General features: G+C 43.5%; 1 protein-coding gene across 3 annotated transcripts in view; it reads right to left on the bottom strand.

Moving 5' to 3' along the window:
• Positions 1-20,458, bottom strand: part of MAP6 (microtubule associated protein 6) — a 46,971-nt gene that overhangs the window by 15,789 nt on the left and 10,724 nt on the right. The gene's annotated exons all lie outside the window — the stretch shown is intronic.

The following is a 20,458-nucleotide window of genomic DNA, read 5'->3' as shown; positions in this document are numbered from 1 at the left end:
AACAGATAACTAATTAACACAATACCAAGTAAGATGTAAACTGAAGCAGAGCAGGCAACGCATTTTATCAGGTATATTGTGAACTATGGCTTCCCTTTATTAACTGATAGTGCATTCCTAAATTACAGGGGGAAAATAACACCCTCTTTCATTTCTTTCATTTCTTTTGGACAGAGCTGCAACTTCTGGTGGAAGAAGCCCCAAACACAGTTGAAAGTGTGGATCAGTGTCTTCTGGACACATTCTGCTTTCCATCCACAGCCTTCTTCTCTTGTTTTTTGCAGTTCTTCCCCATAAAACACCAACAACCTTCCAGGTTTGAAGCAAACAATTTCAATTTCTCTCTAAAACTCACCATTCACCTGAGAATGGGGAAGGAGAAACCCTAAAGAGGTTGCTGACTTGGGGGTTGTACCCAGACATAGACCAAGACAGTGTTTAGATCCTTAAAACTCTAATGCAAGCCAGGATCTATCCTACCAGTGCTGATACAAGCCCTCTGCAAAGGGGTAGACTTTCTTTGGAAATCACAGAATTGCAGAATGGTTTGAGTTGGCCAGACCCTTAAAGCTCATCTCGTTCCAACCCCTTTCCATGGGCAGAGATACCTTCCACTAGACCAGGTTGCTCCAAGATCTTGTCTTAATTTCAGGACTTCCAATAGGCATTTAACCTCTTAAGTTACAGACCCTGTCTCTCCTGCCTGTTCCACCTAACCACTTTTGGGTTGTATTACTCATTTTTAGCCTGGATTACTAGGTGTCCTGGTTTAAAAGACAAGTGTCTGCCAAGGAAGGCAGGAACCTTCCTGGAATGGTAAATATGATGCCCTCCTTACTATTGTAACTTGGAAATTATAGGGCTTTCAGGCAAAAATAAGGGAAAAGGAATAGCATTTTTTTACTAAATATATATATATTTATGTACACACACATATATAAATATAAAACAAGACAGACAAACACCAATGACAACAGCAACAACAACAACAGCAAAAAAAAATCCCAATAAAAGCCTTTTTCTGCCTGTCAAGAAATTTCCCCTTTGGTAATATTGGATTACCAAATCGGTAATTTAAATTGGTAATCCAGTTACCAAACTGGATTTTCCAATTAATTTGTAAATTTGGCGATTTCCAGCCGGCAGGGGCGCTGCTGGCTCCTGTTGAGGCAGAGAGGCTGCAGTGACTCCCCCACACCTGCAGGGGCGCTGTGGGCTCAGTGTGAGGCAGAGGGCGGCCGAAGCCAGCGCTGAGCCTCCCCAGGGGGAGGAGAGAGAAGTGGAGGGTGAGGGATTTCTGTTTTCTCCTGGCTCTCGTGTGTCTTGAGGGTGTCCTGGTGATTCCAGCAGCAGCTGCTGAGGCTCCAGTAAGCAGCCCAGAGGTGCTCCCTCTGGACAGAGAGGAGATGGGCGCCCGGTTTTCCCCTGAGGCAGCCAGGCCAATGGTGAGGAGCTTTCTCCCAGCAATGGTGGGTACCAAGAAGTCCCTCTTCTGCAAGAAGTGGTCTCCAACAGCAAGGAGAAATGGCCAGGAAGGCTCAGCTGTAGCAGCGAGTCCCCCATGGCAGGAGAAGTCCAGCACCAAAACCCACAACCTTCCACCCTCCAAGTTGGGTAAAGACCGACCCACCCCCAGGCAAGAAACTGCCGAGCACCACACTGCTTCTACCCCTCCCCAGAACTGTTCCAATGATATACCATGATATACCATGATACACCATGATATACCATGATATACCATGATATACCATGATATACCATGATATACCATGATACACCATGATATACCATGATATACCATGATACACCATGATATACCATGATACACCATGATATACCATGATATACCATGATACACCATGATATACCATGACATACCATGATATACCATGATATACCATGGCTACATCTTTTGTCTTTTAAATCGAGGTCCATTCATCATCTCTGTGACAACAAATGCAGGAAAATCCACTAAAGAAAAAAAAAAAAAAAAAAAAAAAAAAAAAGACCTAACCCCCAACACCAGGGAAATTAACTTTGTGTAAGGGGCCTACCAGTCAATCCCTTCCCATAATACTTTTGAACATCTTAATCAGCTTCAACGAAATTTGTCAAATGGGAATTAACTATTCATTTTTACTTCTGTGAAGATAAGCAGCTGTACTGAGTCCAGAGGATCAGGAAAGCTTAAGTATGGACATGTGCATGTCATCAGAGGATGCTCAGGCAGGGATGCCAGACTGCAAAAGGTCATCTGTTATCCTGGCTGAGGACAGAAAACCATGACTTGTCCCAGCCCTGCCACCTTGCCTTGCCTGCCCTGTTGTCTCTTGCTGCAAGGAAGACAAAGTCCTTCCACGAGTTCTAGCCCCGTGACCCAGAGGATACCAGCTGGAGCTCTAGTTGTCAGGAAGGCAGAGCAGGGGGTGGGGAGAAGACTCACACCACCTTCCCCCTTGTCCTTCTAACCACAAGCTCAACTGCAGAGCACTACCTTGATGGATGCGTGTGTGTGTGTGTGTCACTGGCATTTTTGGGTGTCTTTTTGTTCTGGGGGCAGTCCATAAGATTTATCAATTTTGTATCTATTTGTTATTTTTGCCTGTTGCTGCTGTTAGTAAACTGTTATTTTTTTCAGTCTTCTACTCATCTATGTTCCTTATTGGCGGAAAAGGATTCTTGGAACTTATAAAAGGGAGACAATTCGTTCCAGAGTGTTCTTCTTTAAATTCTCTCAAACCAAGACAGAATGACAAACTCAAAGTTCATCCTAAACTCCTCAGAAGAGATTACTTCCTAGGATCCACTTTTGTTCCAAAGTAGACTACATTTTCATTATGCAGAAATAAATAAAATGGTGGACTAATTTTCTCTGCCCATATCTATCTGTCTCTCAGATTTGTTTCTTAGTTACTTCAATCCATTAGCTATTTTCTATTGTATTTGTGGCAGAAGTTGAAATCTCAAAGGTGAAAATCACGATAGCTTTCCTCAAGATCAGGGAATGGGCACGTGGGTGTGAAAACAGAAAAAAGCTTCAAAATTTTTAAAAAGTTTAATAGGGAATAAAGCTTCAAAAATTTTGAAAAGTTTAATAGGGAATAAAATAAGAGACAAAAGTCTAGTTCTGGGATGTTCCCAGTCAATGGCTGTGTGTTGTCCAAGCAATGCATGGCACAACTACACTCTCTTAAGGCATTTGCACTGTGTTTCCTGTGCAATGCCCCATTGCTGGAAGTGTTCAAGGTCAGGTTGAGGTCAAGGACTTGGACCAACCTGGTCTAGTGGAAGGTGTTCCTGCCCATGGCAGGGAGTTGGAACTGTATGGTCATTAAGGTCCTTTCAAACACAAACCATTCTGTGATTCTATCATCTGGAACTGGCCCGATTCTCCAAGATCTGTATGTCACTCAGAGATGTTGTATTATACATTTAAATACTTCTTATATGCAGCAAAGAAGTGAGAGGAAAAATAGCAGCTTTAAGAGTTAGTTTTCTGGTGGGTTTTTTTATTCTGGGCGTAGTAAAAATATCTGTTCTCTAAGGTAACATATTGGTTGCTCCTGTAACACTAAAACTTATGCTGGTTTAGAGAAAGATCCTGTCATTCTGAGACTTCCCTCATTATCATTATTTAACATTCCAAGGCCAATTTGTGGGGAAAGTACAGTGCCCAAAAGTTACAAATTTCTTCTGCAATCTGAAATAAGCCCTGAAAATGTTACTTTCCCCTTATTTTCAGAACAGCAGGTCATAGTGGTGTCGAGAGCTTTGAAGAATTCTGCACACCAAATTAGCTCCCAAAGTATTCAAGGAATGTGCTAGAACCCATCCTAAAAGAGACAGGTCTCACAGCTCACTTAAACCTTTGCTCAAGCAGCAAGTACAAACCATGGACCAGCTCCAGTCTGGATGTAACCAACAGGTGCAGCTTAGTCCAGCTCTGAAATTCTTTATCGCAGGGATTTTCAATGCTCTTAATTTTGCTGAGGAAGATTTTAAGAACTGCTGTCTTCGCATGAAATGGAAAGTTGAACTGAAATAGCAGCAAATGACATGTCTCCTAATTTTCTGCCTAGTTCCTCATCCCAGCCTTACAAAGAATATTAGAATCAACAGGGAACCCAGTGCTGACCTGAAATGGAACTTGAAATAAAACTCAGTGAAAAAGAGTGTATTGGTTATCAGGAGACCTTTTGCAAGCCATGTTCCACAGGAAAATTTCCCAGTGAGGTTAAAGAGAGTTTATGTACCTACAGACCTGATGAGAACATAAGGCTGCCCATTTGTGCAGATGCCCTACAAATGCATAGGCAGCAGATCTTATCAGATGACAGCAGCATGGTTAGGTGGTAGCCTGATCCACATAAATTAAAGCCAAACCTGGTCTCCACATGTATCAGTGAACATCACACTGCTCTTGCTTGAGGCTTCATCCGCCCTGGTTGTTTTAATTGCATTTTCCCTTTCACTGAGGGTTGCTGAAGGTGGTGGCAAGATGAAGGTGACCTGAACACCCTCTTTCAGCCCAGCCAGGGCACACTGGGGTTGAAATGAGCTCTCAGTTGTCTCTGGAGATGCTTGTCAAGTCCTGTGTAGGCAGGCACAGATTGCCTTTATCTACTGATGCCAAAGGAAAGCCAAAAGGGGGAAGCAAGGACAGAAAAGGGCAAAGTTTAACCACTTCAAGCTTCCACCTTCTTTGACAGATTTTAAAGAGAGGCTACATTTGCTCAGCAACAGCACAGGGTGTTCAATGTATTCTGCTGACAGCAGCTCTGCTGGCACTGAGCCAGACCTATTCCCTCTTCCTGATGTACACGTACTAAATAGTAAATAATGCAGAAAAAGGAGATGGGGGACTTCATGGTGGAGTCCTGCACAGGAGGGATATTTCTGGAAAAGTACGTCTAGATGAAAAAATAAAAATATTCAGATTTTTCACTGAAAAAAGGAAAACTTTACAAAATGTTAGGCCTGAAACATTTAATTAATTCTAAAATGAATCTTTAATTGTATTTTTTCAGTTTCTTTAATTCTTTCCCATCCCATTTTTCCCCCTCATTCTACTCAGGACAACAACAAAGACTATGAATCCTCTTATGAAGCAAAACATCAAAGTGCTTCACAAGGAGTATTTCAGAACATCAGATTTCTCTTTAACTTTTCTCTAAACAAAACAGCAATGAAAAAAAATACATTTGAGCCAAACTAAGCAGAAAAGATATCTGGGATTTCCAAATTATTTTGTCTCTCTAAAATACAGTGTCACTTACTCTTAAGTATTCTCCTGCTCGTAAAACAGGAAAAGAAATGTTTGGCAAAATGAAGTAGTGCGAAACCCAAAATCCATAACAATGGCTGGTTGAACTCAATGCCAAAGGAGGGCACTGAACTTCAGTATATAATGAGATTTGATTAAGTCATGGCTGTATAGATGGATATCAAGTGTATTCAGAGTTGTCTTCAGCATTTAACTGCTCCTGAAAAACCATGAGCCAAAGCAGGAGTTATTCCATGATGTAGGAATATCCTCCAACCCCACTCTGGTTGTCTGGTTCTGGCTGTGATTGGCCAAAGATACTGGACTACATGGCTTCCTGCCAAATTCTGCTCAGAAAGGATTGCTCAGATGAGGAGCAGGCTTGTGTTTCAATCCTAAAGCTGTTCTTTTCTAATGTGAACAGAAAGAAATACGTTTGGACTCAGCATAAACAGATGCATTGTCCTGCAAACACAACTGATTTTGAAGAACAGCCTGATCAATAGTTACCACTCTGTAAGAGCCAAAACCTGCCTCCTAACCCATTTCCAGAAGCAAAGGAATGCTGCCCCATGCTGAGGTCCCTCATGCAATAGTAACAGAGCAATGTGGTCTTGTCTTGCAGAGAAATAAACCTAAAATTCTGGGCCAAAGTGATTTCTTGCTTTGCCTGACATTTTACTGCAACACAACATGTCCCCTGCACTCCAAGATACTGGAGCTGTTGGAATGAGCTTGGAGGAGGCATCAGAGATGCTGTGAGGACTGGAATCCCTCTGATCTGGAGACAGGCTGGAGAGCTGAGGGTTTTCACCTGAAGAAGGCTCTGAGAGACCTTAGAGACCCTGCCAGTACCTAAAAAGGCTCCAAGTGAGCTGGAGAGGGACTTTATACAAGGGACTGGAGTGACAGGACATGGGGAATGGCTTCCCACTGACAGAGGGCAGGGTTAGATGGGATATTGGGAAGAAATTCCTCACTATGAGGGTGGTAATGCCCTGGCACAGGTTGCCCAGAGAAGTTGTGACTGCCCCATCCCTGGAAGCATTTAAGGCCAGGTTGGATGGGGCTCAGAACAACCTGGCCTAGGAAGGTGTCCCTGCTTATGGCAGGGGGCTGGAACAAGATGATCTTTAATGTTCCTTCCAACCCAAACCAGTCTGTGATCCTGTGACTCAGCCATTTAATTCCATTTCCCATCCCAGCCTCCTTTAGTTAAAAGGTCAATTCCAACCAACTCCTGTTTTCAATGGTCTTGTCAACATACAAATGTGCCACTGCAAGTGTAAGAACACCCTTTTCACTGCCTGCTGCGTCCAGTGCCCCATCTCCATCTCCTACATGGAGGCTTAATGATAGATTTATCCTCTAATGCCTGTGCTATTATCTTGTACACAATAATTTACTGTAAAGCTTCAGTGAGACTGTGAATGGTACAAAGAGGCTCCTGGTGGCCAAGATTATTTTCTCCCCAAACATTAACAATCAACCTCTAAGACATGCACATATGCACACACATACACACATATATATATTACACATATACAGAAAGCAAGTCTGTTTGGATAAGCCAACTGTGTACAAGGATTTAACAATGTGAAATATATTAATGAATTAATTTGAAACTTGGACAATGGAGTGAATGTGAGCAGGACAGGGAGGGACCAGTATCTCTATCCCTGATTAGGGCCCATCAAGTACAGCAGTGGCATAAAAGAGGAGAAAAGTAATGAGCCTTCAAGAAGGTGACTTTAGCACTGGCTGAAGGAGGTTATAGCAAGGCAATCAATGGACTGGAAAAGACAAAACCAAGTCATTTGGCAGAGCAGAACCATGTTGTCATCCATTTATAAAAGCTCTTTGAGTCAGCAGCCCCCAAATCATGGTTATTGCATTGCCTGGGGACCATGGAATGTGGGCTTTCAAGGAGGAAGAATTATTGTGCAGGCTGTCATGATTAAAACATCACAAAACCAGGACTGAAGGTGACCGTGAACACTGCAGAGGGCCAAAGAGCTGAGTCAGATACTTAGTTGTGGGTGAATAAGAGTAACATCCCAGCCAGTGTGGAGAGGTGCATGTATGATGCAAAAGGGTGAGATAAATCCTCACGATCAGACTAAGTGGTACATCTAGGCAGCTTTGTCACAGAAAATCAACTTTGCAGACCTCAGGGTAAACTGAGGTAAAACATCCCCAGGTTTCCTTCTTTCTACTGCTGTCTTCACCTTAGATCTGCTCTGCAGCCTCCAGCCTGCACTCCGTTAGTTCCCTGTGACCCCCAGCCACAGGGATAACATAGTCTGAGCCTAATAAAGGATATCCAACAGCATCTGCAACAGCACAGGAGCCATCCCTATCTCCTGGCAGCTACACACCTGCCAAGGAAACAGCATGGACTCTGGGGAGCCTCATACTGGGAGATCCCACAGCAGAAATCCCAGAAACCAGGGAAAGGTGTATCTGGAGATCTGGAGAGAATTTAAAACAAAAAATACTGACACCTCCTGGTGTTAATCACAACCCTGTGGAAATCTGCCAGTTTATTACACTCTTAATTTCCCTGTGTATTACAAACTTATGGGTCCTGCTAAGGAAGGGACACATGTTGGTCGTTCCATATAGTAATTTTCATGTTGTCTCCTGTACAGGCTCAAGCCTGTACAGATGATGAACTCAATGTTGGTGTCACCAAAGAAGCCAGCCCATGCAGCCTGCTGGAAAAACTCCCAGGGTGATCACAGCCTGAGTTTGCTTGCAGCAATAATCCATCTGTAAATGTTATATTCAGTCCTGGAAAATGGGTCAGGATCAGGTCAAAGTTCTGCCAACATTCCATCTATTCACCAGTGCATTGGTCTAGGAGCAGCAACTCAGCTCCCTTGTCCTCCAAAAGGACAGACAACTGTAAAATTTGCCACACAGTTTAAACAAACAAATCAGTTCACAGCATGGATGCTTTGACAAAACAACATCTTTATTGACAGAATGCTGTAGGATTGGGAAAAGTGTTGCCACAGGCAGATCTGGATAGGCTGCAGGAACCACAACAGTGTGAGAAGATCCTGTAGCAGGACTTCTGCCCCTGCCACCAGAAAACTTGTCTGTTGTTTGTTAGCTGAAGCAATAACTTGGAACATCTTGCTCTGAGTTAAGCGTCACACAAGCCTTAGTGAAAGACAGTTTTGCCTTGTAGGGAGTTTGGTACCACAGGATTGATGCTTTCAGCTTACGATAAACATCTTGCTGTGGAAGCAGATGTGGGAAGATCAGCTGGAATTTCTGACTGACAGACACTTCACTTTACAAACTATAAAAGCTACACCATATTTTCACAAGGCAGAAATCCTCTGCACATTCCTCAGAATGTGTGGAGTCTTCTCCCTGAAGTCAGGATGCCGACTTTCATGGTTACTCCCCTGGGGACTGAGTGATAGGACTTGTGTATCCCATCATCAATTGGTGGTAAGTTACATTGACTCTTAATCTATACTGTTTCTTTGCTAGCTATAATATTGGTACATTTATACACTGTTTTATGTAATCTAGTAGTAGTCCTTTGTTTTAAACTGTGTAGTAAGTAACTCTGTTTAAGGCCTTTTGTCTGTTATCTCCTGTCTATTCAATAAATAACTCATTCTATAATAGACTTGATTGGTCATTCTTAAGAACTTGCAAGCCAGACTGATTTAGCTCTGGTCACCTGAGTAAAGCTGCTGCCAAAAATCTGAACCTAAGGCAGGGCTTGGCTAATGCTCTCACTCGATCCATAACAGAGTCAAAGTGCTCTTTTGAGAGTTTGCTGGGCCAAAGAGCATCCCATATCTGACTCTCTGTTCAAGACATCACACACAACTGCACAGAAATACGGACATGTGAATCAAGTAGGCTCAGCTGTTAGGGTCCCAGGGATAAAAACCCTTGAGAAAAAACCTTCACGTTAGGAAAAGTGGAAAAATTTGCAAAGACAACATAGCATTGAAAATTCTTCTCTAAGTGCAAGGGTTTTTTAGTGCAATTCATGGTGAATGCATGGTGAATGAAGTAATTTAAATATCCAATGGGATGCAGAGAAACTGGCAGCTGCCTGCCTCTGCTCATCCCCATGCAAAAAGGGCACAATGAATCACTGAATCCTGAAGAATGGAAAAGCCCTCTAAGATCATCGAATCCAACCAGTCCCTCAGCTCTGCCCAGCCCACCACTAACCCATGTTTCCAAGTGCTATATCTATCTGTCCCTGTTAAATCTGTCTGTGAAATCCCCCCACGATGGGGACTCTACCACTGCCCTGGGCAGCCTGTGCCAAGGCTGAACAACTCTCATCTTATGGCCTTGTGAGACTTTGGTTCTAGTGAGATTCTTGGCAGAGAGATGTTTTCAGCACCTCATTTAAAGTGTCTGAAGACACAAGTTGCAGATGAACTAAAAATGCATTATTTCAATTCATCAGAAAACATCAGCATATGCATAGTGGCCCTTAGCTGCTCCACAGATGTAAATATGGACAATAAACAACTTCCTGAATCAGAGTTTCATACTGCAAAAGCTACATGTGAATCCATGATGTGACTTGGAAGAGGAGAATCTGGTGCAGCAAAATGTGCTAATGAACACCCAGGAAAATGAAGCTTTTTAAGGTCAAATGAAGCCATTGCATTTCACAAAGTCAGTGTCATCATCCTTGATGGAGATCCAGCAGCAGGATGGGGAGAGAAGCCAAAGGCATCAACTTTCAGCAAAGACAGGACAGATGGTTGGTTAAAGAATTGAAGAGCTACTGCCAAAGGAGATGAAGGACAAGTGCATCCCACTGACTGGCACCGCTGACACCACCTCTGGTCCAAATTCAAAGAATACTAGAACAGTTGAAGGGGCCTTAAAACTCATGTCACTCCAATTGCTCTGCCAAGGGCAGGGACACCTTCCACTATACCAGGCTGCCCCAAGTCCTGCTTGTCAAGCCTGGCCTTGAACACTTTCAGGGATGGGATAGCCACAGCTTCCCTAGGAAACCTGTGCTATTGTCCATTCACACTGCTGCTCATTAAGTCCAATTACTCTCATAGTGCTGGGCAGGGACTGCTGGGGAAACCCTCCTTCCCTGACTTTATGGGAAGCTCTGCTGTGAAACTGCTTGAGCCCATGACCAGCTCCTGTTTCCAAAATCCTGCCCCTTCTCCAATAGGTGATACTGCAGTCCACTGCATTAGAACTGCGAGGTTTGCCCTTGAGGCAAAAGATGGAGATGGGTGGTGCTTACCACAAGTAAGATTTTGTCTGAATTTCTTCAGTTGTCATCCAAATCATGGATACAGAAGGATAGGTCTCCCTGGGGAAAGGTCAGGACATCACTGTTAATAAGAAGAAGCTTTTCTGTCACAGCAATATAATTTGACTTACTGTATTTTGCTGCTTCCTGCAGGGAATCGTTACTTCCCTTCTTCCTTAGCATTGCTCTTAGATTTCATTTCTAGTCTGCATGACAGGGTAATTGCTCACATTGGAGTAGAAACAGATTAACCAGTAGTGGGTAAAGGAGGAAGATGGTGAAAATAAAATAGCAGCTATATTGTTTCACCACTCCATTGCAGATTTGGGCAGTGTTATTTGCTCCTCACTAGAGTAGCTACTATATGATTGTACCTCAATACCCTGTAAATGTTGACTGGGCAGGTGTCCTAAACTTTAACCCTTCACATGAAAAATGAAGAAATTAGGTAGTCACATGTTTTGGAGTGATTTATGATGACAGTCTATTCCATGATCCTCTGCCCAAAAATGGCTGCAGTATCTTTAAGAGGCCCAGGAGCAGATGTGTGCAGGGCCAGAGGGGGGGAGCTTTGAGCTCTTGGGCTGTTTTTTTCAAAGCCTTACTAGCGAGGCGTTCCATGGCCCTGTGCAGTTTGGTTTTGCTCGGCTAGCTGGGTTTTGTTGGCGCAGGTGACAATCTTTTTGCTTCCTTGGCCCTGGAGAAGCTGCAGAAGCAATCTTTCATCTGCCTGTGAGGTGAACTACACAGCTGCTAGTCTGACACCAGAGAAGTATGACTGGCAGCAGCAGCAGATGGGTCACTCCGTTCCAGCCCCTAAAATTTGGGAAACCAAGACGGGGAGAGAAAGCACACCAAGAGGCTCCACCCAGCTGCTTCGTCTGCCATGGAGAGGAGGTTGATGCCAGAGAGCCACCAACTTTTCATCTGCTGCTCAGACTGCTGTGTGGAGCTCCTCTTTGTTTGGTTTTTCATCCTGAGAGAGAAGCTGGCACCACTTTGTACTGCATGTTGTGAGCGGGTGTTTTCCCTGGCATTTTAGGTTTTTGTGTGGTTTTTTGTGTTTACGTGTGTGTGTGGGTAAGGTCTGACAGTTTAATATTTAGCAGTTATTTACTTTTTTGCCCCTTGCCATGTGGGCATTCTGTTAATAAACTGTTGGGTTTGGTTTTTTTCACTTTCATCCATTAATATTCATTTCCTATTGGTGGAAAGGGATTGTTGGAACCTTTATAGAGGAGACGACTCATTAGAAGCGTGTCCCCTCCTAAATTTGTCTCGAAACTGAGACATCACAATCTGAGTTTCAGTTAATATATGAAAGCAATTCCTGTGTGGGCTTTCATAGAAGAACTAATCACCTGGTTTCAAAGACTTTCCATGTCCAAGGTGGAAACAAGACAAATGCTAGGAAAAGGGAGATTATGAATAGGGATCCCCATGAACATTAACGGAGGAGACACGGAGGAACAAGGACCTGGACACTAAGTAAAGAAGCAGTAAACCAAGTCCCATGGCAAAGTTAACACCTAGAATATCATAGAATTGCAGAATGGTTTGGTTTGGAAGAGACATTAAAGATCATCTTGTTCCAGCCCCCTGCCATGGGCAGAGATACCTTCAACTAGACCAGGTTGCTCTGAGCCCCATTCAACCTGGCCTTGAACACTTCCAGGCATGGGCGAGCTAGCTTCTCTGGGTAACCTGTACCAGGGTCTCACCACCCTGACAAGGAGGAATTTCTTCCCAATATCCCACCTAACTGTGTCTTCTGTCAGTGTAAAGCACTTCCCCCTTGTCTTGTCACTCTCTGTCAAAAGTCCTCCTCCATCTCTCTTGGAGCCCTTTTAAGTACTAGAAGAGGTTCTAAGGTCTCCCCAAAGCCTTGACCCTGTGATAATTAAGTTTTTCCTTGCAATGGGCTGGAGCAGTGACACAGGGCTGAAAGTCCAGTGCAAAGAGAGTTTTGAGTATTGCCTAACTTCTTCCATCCATACTGCTCATGGCAGGTAAATTTATCATCTAACTCTGCAGTTGCCTGCCATTATCCCTGCATCCACCTTCAGTGACCCTGCAGAGCTGAGGGAGATCCTAACACAAGGTCACAGCTCTTAACTCCTCTCACAGCAATGGGTGCCTACAGGGTAGACAAACCTGCAGCTCAGCTCAGAGGCCAGGCAGCCAGGATAGACTTGTTTTCTGTTTGACCACTGAACTTGGGGTTTTTGTAACACCCAGGTACTGTGACAGTGATCTTATGTTTTAATATCTCAGAGCCTGCAAGCCAAAAGTACCTTCTGTGAAAGCAAATCACATATACATGCTTAGGGTCCAAAGACACACAGTTTTATCCCATTTTGGTGTATAAAGTCAAATACAGACATATAATCCAAACTTCTTGTATTTATATATGCTTTGGTTGCGTAATGTCTTAATCTTGGAAGTGGAAGGAGAATTGAAATCCACGATGCTTTATCCATCCTCAAGGCATATCTTCTAGTGGCACTCTCACTGTGCAGAAATTTAAAATCACAGAATCATGGAATTGTTTGGTTTGGAAGGGAAAGATCATATAGTCCACCTTCCCTGAAATGAGCAGGGATATTTTCAACTAAATCAGCTTGCGCATATCAGGTAATGGTTTGTATTTATTATAAAAATAAAATAATAATTACAAACCCATAATACTAATAAAATACATACATTTTCATACACTATATAAGTATTTACATATACTAACTATATAAAATGCATAGTAATGAAAGTATTGTTGCAGATATTTTTTGCAAGAACTACTCGGGCAGAAAACCCTTGAATCCATCCCCTGGGCTACCAGGTCCAACACAATGTCTGTTCCACAGCAGACATTTCTGTGACTTGATGAGCTGCATTTCCCCATTTCCAACCATGTCCCAAGCGTGTAACACAAGTCAGGGATAGTGAGATATAGGCAGTGTGACAACACAGCCTTGAATAATGCAATACAGATGTGGATGAATGCAGATTAACCTACATTTGGTCCAATCACCCGCCTCTGCCATGCCTATGTGTGTGTATTTGAGGTTGTCCTATTTCTTTACAAAATTTTATTTTTTAATGAATCTAAAGTATTTTTTAACATTCAAAAGTGACAAGCCAGTCACTGGCTCTGACGGAATTCTGCTTGTCAGTTGATGCTTTCCTGTGCAATGCTGCTATTGCATGTTTCTGTAGTTGAAATTAAGAGGCTGTAATTCTTTTCAACTGGAAAAACCATAACAGATCTGGGTGTGAACTAAGCAGATGAAAGAAGAGAGCTGAGGCTTGAGCAAAGATCTTAAGATAAAGGATTACTGAGCTAAGAGAAGGGCCGAGTTTAATTTCCCCTCCCACCTTTACCCTTAAATACTGTGTTATTGCAAAGACTGCAAAATCCAGTTATAAAATTGGTTTGTGCTGTAGACATTAAAGTACAGAGTTTGCATAACATAGGTGGAATTACTGGAGAGGAAATGTGGATTATTCCATTGAAATTGCCCTAGGTGCTGTGAGGAATGTTGTTATAAAAAGTACCATGAAAATCTAGGACAAGGCAGAAGGGGTTTAAACTGAAAGAAGGGTGATTGAGATTAGATATTAGAAGAAATTCCTCACTGTGAGGGTGATAACGCCCTGGCACAGGCTGCCCAGAGCAGCTGTCGCTGCCCCATCCCTGAAGTATCCAAGGCCAAGCTGGATGGGGCTTGGAGCAACCTGGTCTAGTGGAAGGTGTCCCTGTCCATGGCAAGGGGTGGAACTGGGTGGTCTTTTAAGGTCCCTTCCAACCCAAATCCTTCTGTGACTCTGTGACTAAAGTGGGATGAGCTGATGGTTTCAGGGGACAGTGTGGGAGAACTGGGAGTTGGGAAAACTTCTTTGGGAAGAGACAAAGCTTAGGATGCCCATGCATCTTTTCAGGAAACCATAAAACACACCAGCACAAGTCACTGGGACTGTGCTGGTGTAATGGAGAGCAGAATAAGGGCCATTAACGTTTATCACTTTTAACAGTGTAATACTCAATTCATCCCATATCCAGTTATCTTTCTTTACCAGCTATTCCTACCAGCGGAGATACAAAAGTTAGATGAATTGCAGGGAATGAAAAAGTGCTCTGCATTTTTCTAGCCCAAGCTTGGGAACTTGCCAGGATCACTTTAACATCACTACTGTAATGGGGAGGACTCACTGACTCCAGCTCTGTAACAACTTGATTACTCCCATGGTACCAAATCTGTAAATACTGGGACCACCAAAGCTGCCTTGGGGGACTGTGGAGAAGGCACTGGAACAGATGGCTCTATTGTGAAATCTTCTCCTAACTACTTAAAAACAAGGACTGATATGAGTGAACAACGCAACTAGTGGTCTCTGCTGGTACCCTGTCCACACCAAAACCATCATAGTGTAATAAAAAGGGGTAAGGATGACTGTAGGAAATCTTCATATGGAAAATGGTGAGCAAGCATGTTGTGGAAGATTAACTGGATATTTTCAAGGGCTCCTCCGGTATTTGCACGGAGTGTAAAACTCTGAAAGCAAAGCTCAGACCAAATGGGTTGTGTCTTTATATCAAAGGTGCTCATGTCCAGAGCCCCACTGTGCTCCATCGAAAGCATCATACTGAGCACACCAAAAATATCAGGGAGACACACCATTCACACACACATGAAAAAGAAAATCCCAGGCTATGTGCACAGCTGCCTGTGCCAGCAAAGGTGCTCTAGAAATATTGTGTGCAGCAGTCAAAGCCTGGAGAGCTGCACAGGCTGGGAGAAAGACACAGAAACACTCAAGAGACTCAGAGCCTATTCCCACTTCGGGGAGCATATTTACAAAGCTGATGGGATTTTACCACCCAGGGATCTGATTGTCCTGGGGTCTTCTGGCACCTCCAGGCCCAGCCTGAAACATCTGGAGGAGGTTGCAAATGGGCCACTTGCTTAGAGAGAGTGCTGCACTGATGCTCATGTGGCCAGAGACACCTGGTCTAGAGGATGGTGTCACCATAATGTGGATGTAAATAGCCTTAAAAATATGTCTGCATGATGGAAACCCACTTCCCAAGAAAGGTACCATTAACATAGAACTGAATAAAAATATTCCTCCACTACACAGTCTCTGCATGCGTCACCCACGCCAGACCTACCTGCCAAACCCAGCTGCCAGCACGCAAAAGTCTGTGCAGCAATCCCTTTTGTAAAAAAGATCCCAGGCAGTAAATTTAGGAACTAAAAAATAGAAGCACCACTTTTATAAGTCTTCTGTGAAGAACTAGAAGGAGGATTTGTTTTTACAATGCACTTTTGTGCACACAGCAAATGTTTACAGCCTCCCCAAGCCATTTGTATCCTGCTGGGTAAACAATTAGTCTCATTTGAAAATGAGGTGATCTACAAATACTTCTTCCTTTGGAGTTGTTCCAAACTTAATCGAAAAATAAAACATGCTAGGGACAAATGTATTAAGCAGGTATTTAATTGAGAGAAGAGATGATGGAAAAAGGCAGGCTTCTTGTCTCCCAGGCAGAGCATGCGAGCTTTAAACACTCTTAGACTGATACTTATTACAACTGACAGAGCAGAAAGGCTCAGAAAAAGCAGTCCCTCCCTTCTTATAAATAATTCACCTCCTGTAGCAGTTCATAAAATGTTCATATTAAGTAATAATTCAATTTTGCATTGCAAAAAAAACCCAAATATGCTAGCAAAGAGAAAAATCAACCCAAATGAGGATGGGGAAATGATTGCTTGGAAGCTGTAATTACTAAAGCAATTCAGTTGGGTCACTTTTGGCTATACTCTGCTCTGTTTGGTAAATCTTGATCCTGCCCTGAATAGGCTGTTTTCCACTGATCTCTGACACATCTACATGAAGCCTGCTCTTGAGTCATAGAATCACAGAATCATTTATATTGGAAAATACTTCTATGATCATCAAGTTCAACTACTAACCTAGCACTGCCAAGCCCACTATTAACCCATGACTCCAAGTGCCACATCCACACACTTTCTGAACACCATGAAGTGTTTTCCAGCCAGGCAGGGCAGGTTCAGTGGTCCCACATTAAGCTCTGCTGTCAAGTAATGATGCTTTTGATTTCAAGTCAACATGAATGTGAGGAGGCTGTGAGCCCACTAACAGGTTATTTGGTCTTGATTGCAAAGATACACAAAGTCCAACATGGGGTAAGACTCCAACAGTTGGACCCCACGTGGGATGGAGGAGGACCGAAGGCATGGTAGGGAGGAGAGAGGGTAGTGGGACAATGATTGATGATCAGCAGAAGCCATTAAAATAATAGAAATCAAATGTCACCATGCATACACCCAGGCAGCTTTTATTAAAATTCTAATTGCTTCATCCAACCTGTGCCCCGAGGAGCATAAAGAAAAGCTAGCAGCACCAAGGTCACTGCAGACAAAAAAATCAATGCAGAGAATGAGTGATAATGACTTTTTTTCTCCTAGATTCACAGAGAGGGACTGTGGAGATATCCTCCTGGCATCTCCAGAGATGCACAATATCCCTTGGTTTTTGTCCAGCAATGCACTTAATACATTTTTAACTTTTAACATCCAAGTTTTGCTCCTCTTGGCTGTGACAACAGCAGATTTGAGCATCCTAACCCACTGTTACACTTCATAGATGCAAAGATAATCCATTTCTCTCTTCCAAAACCATTCCATACTTTCCAGCTTCCTGCAATGACCATGTCTGCTGGCTTCCTGACTTCTCTAATGGGTGTCCTCAGAACTTTCTCTGGTCCACAACTGCTGAAGTACAAAACCAAAACCTGAACAAAACAGTCTACCCGAGTCTTGACTAATGTGGAAAGACGTCACATCCTCCCCATGTATCTCAGTACATTACTTGTCCCAAAGTAATGAAGTAACAGAAGTAACAGAAGTAAATGAAGTAACAATTACTGGCATGTGATTTGTGATTCCCTGCAGAATTGTCGCTCCACCAGCTCTTCTCATCTGCACCAGCATTGCTGCTGATCCCTACCTCTTTGTCATTCCCTGCCCTCACCTCTCCTAAACCGCCACTTTTTTGTTTCAAGCAATTTCTTCCATATGTCAAGATCTCTTTGAATTCCAGTTCATGGAAAAGGATTTAGCCCAGCATAAGTGAAGGACTCAGCATGAGATTACATGGATGAAATATGGCACTGGACAGGCTCTCAGGAGGGTCCTGATGCCACATTCTGCCCTTATAAATCTCTCACCTGTAATACAGTATCAGAATTACAGGAGGAACGTAGTGCTGAAAATGTAAATTGCCTATGGGATATTTAAGGCATCCTACACCTAAAGAGGCTCCAAGGGAGCTGGAGAGCGACTTTGGACAAGTATCTGGAGGAACAGGACACGGGGGGATGGCTTCAGACTACTAGAGGGCAGGGTTAGATGCAATACTGGGAAGAAATTCTTTCTTGTATGGTCCTGGCCACAGGTTGCCCAAAGCAGCTGCGGCTGCCCCATCCCTGGACGTGTTCAGTGTCAGAGAGTCCTACTGATGGGCTATGCAAGGATGAATCTGAGATAAATAACCCCTAAGTCATATGAAAGACCTCCTCAAAACTGAGTTTGTAGTCATCAGCTCAGAAAAACCCAAGGAATGACACAAGAACTTGAAAGCTGGTGTCCCTCAGGCTGTTCAGCAGTGATCCTTGCCAGATCACCTGAACATGGACATCTCTCTACCTGTGGGATGGGTGTAAATGAATGAAATCAAAGGAAAAAAGAGGAAAAATCTAGTTTTATATATATATATTATATAAACATATTATATATATGTATAAATAAAATAAGTATCTTCTCCTTTCACAATATCTTACACTGAACATTATACTGTAATTTCCTATAATATTTCTTAAGTAGAAGATCCTTGCTCATTTGTTCCTGTGGAAGCTTGAACACATTTCCAGCTCCTGTGCAGCTTCCCTAGGGTGGTCTCCACACAGTGTAGAGGTACAGAGTGTGCACAGCAATTGAGGTCATGGTGCTTTCCCTCATTTCCCCTTCTGCACTGCACATGCAGGCAGTTCCTATGTCAAGGGCACAGCCTGGACACTACCAGACCCTAGCACCCAGTAACACTTCTATGGGCTGGAATGTAGTTTTGCTGAAATCCAGACTGGGGACCAGGTTAAATTGGATCTGTTTGCAAGCGTTTTGAGACCTTAAAACAAAATACAGACTCTATTTCAGTGCTTACAGCTCCCCTCCTTAGAGCAACATGGGTATAAAAGTGGGGTACAGCAGTGCACCGCCTTCACATCTTCACTCTTCCCAGGCCATAATTACAAGACAAGTCTCTGTTTCCTCCCATTTTGATCATGTCCCAAGTCTAACATGAAAAGAACAATTTTACACAATCATCCAGTTTGACTTCACACCCAATTTCCTTATCAAATATTAGTGTGATACAGTCCAAAGTCTGCTTATTAGATCCCAGCACTGACTCCTTGGAGCACCCCTACTGCCCAAGATAATGATATGTATGTCATACATACATATCATACATACCACTGATGGACCACTAGACACCAAGGCCCACGGGAAGACCAAAGATTGAGATAGGAAGGGCTGGACAGACACACCTGTCTGCAACTCACAACCACAGTGTGTTGAGTTCAAAGAAACATCTTTCAGTTATTCACTGCCAGCCTTGGACATTGCACCACCCTGCAAGATCTTTGTTCTAGAGGAAGCTGAGGGCTTCCCCAAACCATGTAACTCCAAGAGCTGGGCTTTGCAAACACCAAAAATACTGCCAAGACTTCAGTGACTACAGGTACCAGCAGAAATCCAACCAGAAAACCATTCTCTAAGGCAACAGATGTGCTTGTGTTTTCTGAGGGTTTCCAATTTTCAAGGCATCTGGGGAAACAAATTGCAACTGGTCATAAAAGGGAAATCTCTCTTGGGAGGATTAAAATCCTCCATGCACAGGGATCAGGATGCCATGTTAGTATGCAGTCCTAGAACAAGCATGAAGGAGAATCTTGGGAAATGGGGCTGGAGAGAATCTCAAGAACACATTCAATTCATCCCATGCTCTGGGATCAGGATCAAGCAATGGACCTTTGTATCTCCTCTGAAGGTTGGCTGGCTTTCTGGAGATGCTACAGACAGTCAGTGGCTGAAACAACCTGTCCTGTGTCATCCCAGAATTCTCACCAGCCAAATACTGCAGACCCTCTCAACCTTGTGGGTTACACACAGCCATGGGAGAATTTCTGAGATACCAGGAAATCACCTCTTCCCTTAAAGCAAGTTGTGGCTGCCCCATCCCTGGAAGTGTTCAAGGCCAGGTTGGATGGGGCTTGGAGCAACCTGATGTAGTGGAACAGCCTAAGGCATGAGGTGGAACTGGATGAGCTTAAAGGTCCCTTTCTACCCAAACCATTCTGTGATCCTGTGATCCTGCTCCGAGCTTTGTTCCAGTGCTCCTGTGCTGTCAGAAGCTTTTGCCCACCAAAGGAGGCTCAATCACTGCAACTTTCAACGCCACCTTCCCTGATTTCTGATGATGATGCTGCCAAAACCTATCCCAGTTCCCCAGAGCGAACACGTGTTTTTTCTTGTGTTCTCCCTCCACTGGACTGCTTGCCGACACATCCCTCTCTGGGAATCCTCTGAGTGAGCTGCCACATCTGCTGACTGTCACTGTGACAAAGCTCTGCTGCTTGGCTGAGACCCGTGCCTTTGTCCCCTGGTTACACAGGATACCTGGCTGGGGGCCATCACCCAGCCATGGCAAACCCCACCCAGGGCTTTCATACCTTCATAGGATCTTGCTTGGGCAACCTTCAATCCCACCTTTCTTCCCTCATCTCACATCTTCTGCATATTTATATGAAATAACAAGAGCACAAAGCATGCTCGAAGTCCCAA

The sequence above is a fragment of the Prinia subflava genome, chromosome 3, assembly GCF_021018805.1.
Source record: "Prinia subflava isolate CZ2003 ecotype Zambia chromosome 3, Cam_Psub_1.2, whole genome shotgun sequence".
Classification (NCBI taxonomy): Eukaryota; Metazoa; Chordata; class Aves; order Passeriformes; family Cisticolidae; genus Prinia; species Prinia subflava.
The sequence above is the reverse complement of the archived record's forward strand: the minus strand, read 5'-3'. Positions and strand labels throughout refer to the sequence as shown.